Source organism: Myotis nattereri (assembly GCF_964212035.1).
Source record: "Myotis nattereri genome assembly, chromosome: Y".
Classification (NCBI taxonomy): domain Eukaryota; kingdom Metazoa; phylum Chordata; class Mammalia; order Chiroptera; family Vespertilionidae; genus Myotis; species Myotis nattereri.
The window spans coordinates 7,382,422-7,388,433 of record NC_138094.1 but is presented as its reverse complement, the minus strand read 5'-3'; positions in this window follow the sequence as shown (position 1 = coordinate 7,388,433).

The following is a 6,012-nucleotide window of genomic DNA, read 5'->3' as shown; positions in this document are numbered from 1 at the left end:
GTATGAGTTCCCTATAAATTTTGGAGATTAGGCCCTTATCAGATATGACATTGGCAAATATATTTTCCCGCACAGTGGGTTTTCTCGTTGTTTTGTTGATGGTTTCTTTTGCTGTGCAGAAGATTTTTATTTTGATGTAGTCCCATTTGTTCATTTTCTCTTTAGTATCAAGTGCCCTAGGAGGTGTATCAGTGAAGAAATTGCTTTGGCATATGTCTGAGATTTTGTTGCCTTTGGATTCTTCTAGAATATTTATGGATTCCTGTCGTACATTTAAGTCCTTTATCCATTTTGAGTTTATTTTTCTGTATGGTGTAAGTTGGTGGTCTAGTTTAATTTTCTTGCATATATGTGTCCAATTTACCCAACACCATTTATTGAAGAGACTATCTTGGCTCCATTGTATATTCTTGCCTCCTTTGTCAAATATTAATTGAGCATATTGGTTTGGGCCGATTTCTGGGCTCTCTATTCTATTCCATTGATCTATATGCCTATTCTTGAGCCAGCACCAGGCAGTTTTTAGAACAGTGGCTTTGTAATACAGTTTGATATCTGGTATTGAGATCCCACCTACTTTGTTCTTTATCAGGATTGCTGCAGCTATTCGGTGTCTTTTTTTATTCTAGATGAATTTTTGGAGAGTTTGTTCTAGATCTCTGAAGTATGCCATTGGTATTTTAATGGGAAGTGCATTGAATTTATAGATTGCTTTGGGTAGTATGGACATTTTAATGATGTTGATTCTACTAATCCATGAACACGGTATGTTCTTCCATCTGTTTATGTCTTCCTCTATATCTTTTTTCAACGTCCTGTAGTTTTCTGGGTAGAGGTCTTTTACCTCTGTAGTTAAGTTTATTCCTAGGTAGCTTAATTTTTTTGGTGCGATGGTAAACGGGATTGTTTTTATAATCTCTCTTTCTGAAAGTTCACTATTGGTGTATAGAAATGCCTCAGATTTCTTGGGGTTAATTTTGTATCCTGCTACATTGCCAAGTTCATGTATTAAGTCTAGAAGCTTTTTGATGGAGTCTCTAGTGTTTTGTATGTATAATATCATGTCATCTGCAAATAAGGACAGTTTTACTTCCTCTTTTCCAATTTGGATGCCTTTTATTTCTTCTTCTTGCCAAATTGCAATGGCTAACACTTCCAGTACTATGTTGAACAGGAGAGGTGAGAGGGGGCATCCCTGTCTTGTTCCTGTTCTTAGGGGAAATGGTGTTAGTTTTTGTCCATTGAGTATGATGTTGGCTGTGGGCCTGTCATATATGGCTTTTATTATGTTGAGGTATGATCCTTCTACTCCCACCTTGCTGAGAGTTTTTATCAAAAATGGGTGTTGAATTTTGTCAAATGCTTTTTCTGCATCAATTGAGATGACCATGTGGTTTTTTTCTTTCAATTTGTTTATGTGATGTATCACATTTATTGATTTGCGGACATTGTACCATCCTTTCATCCCTGGTATAAATCCTACTTGGTCATGGTGTATGATTTTTCTGAAGTACTGCTGGATCCGATTTGCTAAGATTTTGTTGAGGATTTTGGCATCTATGTTCATGAGGGATATTGGCCTGTAATTCTCTTTCATTGTGTTGTGTTTACCTGGTTTTGGTATTAGGGTGATGCTGGCTTCATAGAATGAGCTTGGAAGTGTTCCTTCCTCGTGAATTTTTTGTAGTAGTCTGAGGAGGATAGGTTTTAGTTCTTCCTTGAATGTTTGGTAAAACTCCCCTGTGAAGCCGTCTGGTCCTGGGCTTTTGTTTGCTGTTAGCTTTTTGATGACTGCTTCAATTTCTTCCATAGTTATTGGCCTGTTGAGATTTTTAGATTCTTCCTGATTGAGTTTTGGAATGTTGTATTTTTCTAGGAATTTGTCCATTTCCTCCAGGTTGTCTAGTTTGTTGGAGTAGAGCTGTCCATAGTATTTTTTAACAATCATTTGTATTTCTGTGGGGTCTGTTGTTATTTCACCTCTATCATTTCTGATTTTGTTTATTTGGGTCCTCTCTCTTTGCTTCTTGGTGAGTCTGGCTAGAGGTTTGTCAATCTTGCTTACCCTTTCAAAGAACCAGCTCTTGGTTTCATTGATTTTCTGTATTGTTTTTTTGGTCTCTATGTCATTTATTTCTGCTCTAATCTTTATTATCTCCTTCCTTCTGCTCACTCTGGGGTTTTCTTGTTGCTCTCTTTCTAATTCTTTGAGTTGTAGAGTTAGATGAATTACTACCATTTTTTCTTGTTTTTTGAGATAGGCCTGTAGCGCTATAAACTTCCCTCTCAGGACTGCTTTCATTGTGTCCCATAGGTTTTGGATTGTTGTGTTTTCATTGTCATTAGTTTCCAGGATGTTTTGAATTTCTTCTTTGATTTCATTGGTAACCCAATCAATATCTAATAGCATGCTATTCAGCTTCTAGGTGTTTGAGTATTTTGGGTTGTTTTTATTGTAGTTTATTTCTAATATTATGCCATCGTGGTTTGCGAAGACGCTTTTTATGATTTCAATCTTCTTGAATTTGGGGATACTTTGCTTGTGACCCAATATATGATCTATTTTTGAATATGGGTCATGAGCACTTGAGTAGAATGTATTTTCCGTGGCACTGGGGTGAAGTATTCTGAAGATGTCTATTAAGTCCATCTGATCTAGTGAGTCATTTAGGATTGCTGTATCTTTGCTGATTGTTTTTCTAGAGGACTTATCCAGTGCTTTCAGTGGTGTATTAAAGTCCCCTACTATGATTGTATTGTTGTTGATCTCTCCTTTGATATCTTCCAGGAGTTTTTTTTATGAATTTTGGGTGCTCCTGCATTGGGTGCATATAAGTTTACCAGGGTTATATCTTCTTGTTGTATTGATCCCTTTAGTATTATGAAGTGGCCTTCCTTATCTCTTCTTATGGTCTTCACTTTGAGGTCTATTTTGTCCGATATAAGTATTGCTACCCCAGCTTTCTTTTCCTTTCCATTTGCCTGAAAGATATTTTTCCATCCTTTCACTTTCAGTCCGTGTGAGTCCTTTCTAATGAGGTGGGTTTCTTGTAGACAGCAGATGTGTGGGTCATGTTTTTTTTATCCATTCAGCCACTCGATGTCTTTTGGTTGGAGCATTTAGTCCGTTTATGTTTAAAGTTATTATTGAAAGGTACTTGTTTGTAGCCATTTCTTTTTTTGTGTGGCTGTTTTCTTTCTGAGCTTTTTATTTCTTCTTTTTACACCAGTCCCTTTAGCATTTCTTGCATTTCTGGCTTGGTGGTGATAAACACCCTTAGCCTTTTTTTTTGTCTGTGAAGCTTCTTATTTCCCCTTCAAGTTTGAATGATAGCCTTGCTGGACAGAGTATTCTTGGATTCAGTCCTTTGCTTTGCATCACTTTGTAAATTTCAGTCCATTCTTTTCTGGCCTGATGTGTTTCTGTTGAGAAATCATTTGACAATCTAATGGGAGATCCCTTGTATGTAACTTTCCGTCTCTCTCTTGCAGCCTGTAAGATTCTCTCTTTGTCCTGAACATTTGCCATGGTAATTATGATGTGTCTTGGTGTGGGTCTTTTCGGATTCACCTTGTTTGGGACTCTCTGGGCTTGTGTCACTTTTTTCTTCCCCACCTCCGGGAAGATTTCTGATATTATTTCTTCTAATAAGTTTTCTAATCCTTGTTCATCGTTCTGTTGTTCTGGTACCCCTATTATTCGCATGTTGTTTCCTTTCATGTTGTTCCAAAGCTCCCTTAGGCTCTCCTCCTGTATTTTATTTTTTTTCTCCAATTGCAGTACATTTTGGGTGTGTTTTGCTTCCTTGTCTTCTAATTCACTAATTCGGTCCTCCGCTTCTCCTAGTCTACTGTTGATACTTTCAATGGAGTTTTTCATTGCAGCTATATCACTCTTCATTTCTTCTTGGGTCTTACTTAAGTTGTTGATTTTTTCATCTGTTTCTTCTAGCTTCTTCCATATGTTATCGATTTTTTCATCTGTTTCTTCTTGCTTCTTGCTGAGGTTGTCGATTTTTTCTTCCATCCTGTTTATGCACTCTAGGACCCTTATTCTGAATTCTTTTTCTGTCATGTTGCAAGCCTCTGTATTACTTAGCTGCTTTTCTGGAGAGTCCTCCTTCTCTTTCCTTTGGGGTTTTCTTTGTCTACCCATGTTTGATCTCACTGACATATCTAGACGTTGAGTCATTCAGTGGTTGCTCCCTTGGTGGCAGTGACTCCTTGATCTGTGGTTGCTCTTCGGGGGGTTGCGGTAGCAGCTGCTCTTCAGTTGGTAGCAGCTCCTCTGGTGGGTGCTGTTCACAGCTGTGGTGGCTCTTCTGGCTGGTGGGGCGAGGTTTCACGTACAGCTGCTGTTCCTCAGCAGAGGGTGTGGTGCTCAGGAGGTTGCTGTGGCTTGGATCTGCTGCGTTGATTTAAAGGCACAAAATACAACACAACAAGGCACCACGTACCAGGCAGTATACACAAATATATTCACGATATTAATAACCCCAAATAAATGTGACCACCGGAATTAAGAGAATTAGGGGATAAGAAGGAAGGAAGGGAAAAAGATAAAAGAGAAAAAAGAAAAGAAAAGTAGGGACCAAAAAAAGGACTACAAAAGTGAAATTGGGAAAAATGAGGGGGGAAAATAAAAGCGAGAAAAGAAAAGGAAAAAAAGAAAGAGAAAAAAGAAAAAAAAAAGAGCGGAAAGAGAGAATGAAGTGGAAGATGGGAAGAGACCTTTTATATGAGGAGAATACTCCTATAGAACAGCCATTAATCCCAACAAATTCCAGCAACAGCTCCCTGGAGATGAATGCAAACTAGAAACAACCAATAATATAACGACGAAAATAGAATGGAGAACACTAATCCCAAAATAAAATAAAGAGAAAATAAAATGGCACTTTAAAAAATGGTAAAATGGTAGCAGTAATTATACTGGTTAAAAATAAGAAGGTAGTAATTGAAAGGGTAAAATCAGGTGATGGAAAAAAGAATTAAGAAAAAAAAGAAAAAAAATTGGTTTCTTAGTTAAAAGGTGAAAAAAGAAAAAAAAAATTGCAGTAGTGAAGGTCCTTCGGTTCTTCTATTCTTCAGTGTGGCTCGCCTTAGACCTGCCAGGTATTCAGGAGAGTGTTGAGTTTCCCTGCGATACACTGTTCCTCTGTGTTGTAAACCACAGTCCTTATTATAAAGCAGGCTGCATTTGTTTCCCAGATTGCCTTATTTTGTGTTTAGCAAAGAGTCAGTTTGTGGGTCAGCCTCTGGGTGGCAGTGTTCTGTGGTTGGCCTCTGAGGCTATAGGGCCTCTCTTTCCGGTGGAAGTTCACTGCCCAGAGCTGGCTGCATAATAGTTAGTTACCGGCGCTGTTTTGTTGCTGGGATTGAAAATCCCTCTATAGGCCAGACCCTGTTAACTCCCAGGGACTGATCAGGTTATTTTAATCCTTGATCTCCTACAGGGTGGAATCTGGGTGTGGCTGTGCTCCTTGCCTGGGGGCTGGGGGGAGGAGTCTCACTCTCTGGAGAGAATGGCTGCCCCAGACCGGGGCTTAGGGGTGTCTCAGCACTCAATTCGCTGCCACCTCTCCCGGTCCCCCTTCTCTCCTCAGTCTCTCCCCAGACTCCACTCCTCCGCACCCTCTCCCTCTCTTCAGCCCAGGTGAGTGTCTGTATTCGAAATGTCCCATGAACAGGATTCATTGAAAACAAACAAACAAACGCCAGCCGCGGTAACGGGGAAGGCTTGGTTTCTGTAAGCTTCTTCTCTTACCGGGACTGCATGGTCTGGTCAGCTCTTCAGGCTGCCCCCTTTAGGCTCAGTCCTCTGTGATCACAGAACCCGGCTCTCAATTCCCCCGGCGGCGCCAGGAATGCCCTGGTTCTCCTTTCCCCCGTCAGGGGCTGTGCCTGTCCCAAGGGACGCGGCTGTCTGCCAACTTTTCCTTTTTCATAGCTACTATATCTTTCTTCATGCTATTGAGCATTTTTACCATGATTGCTCTGAACTCTGATTCA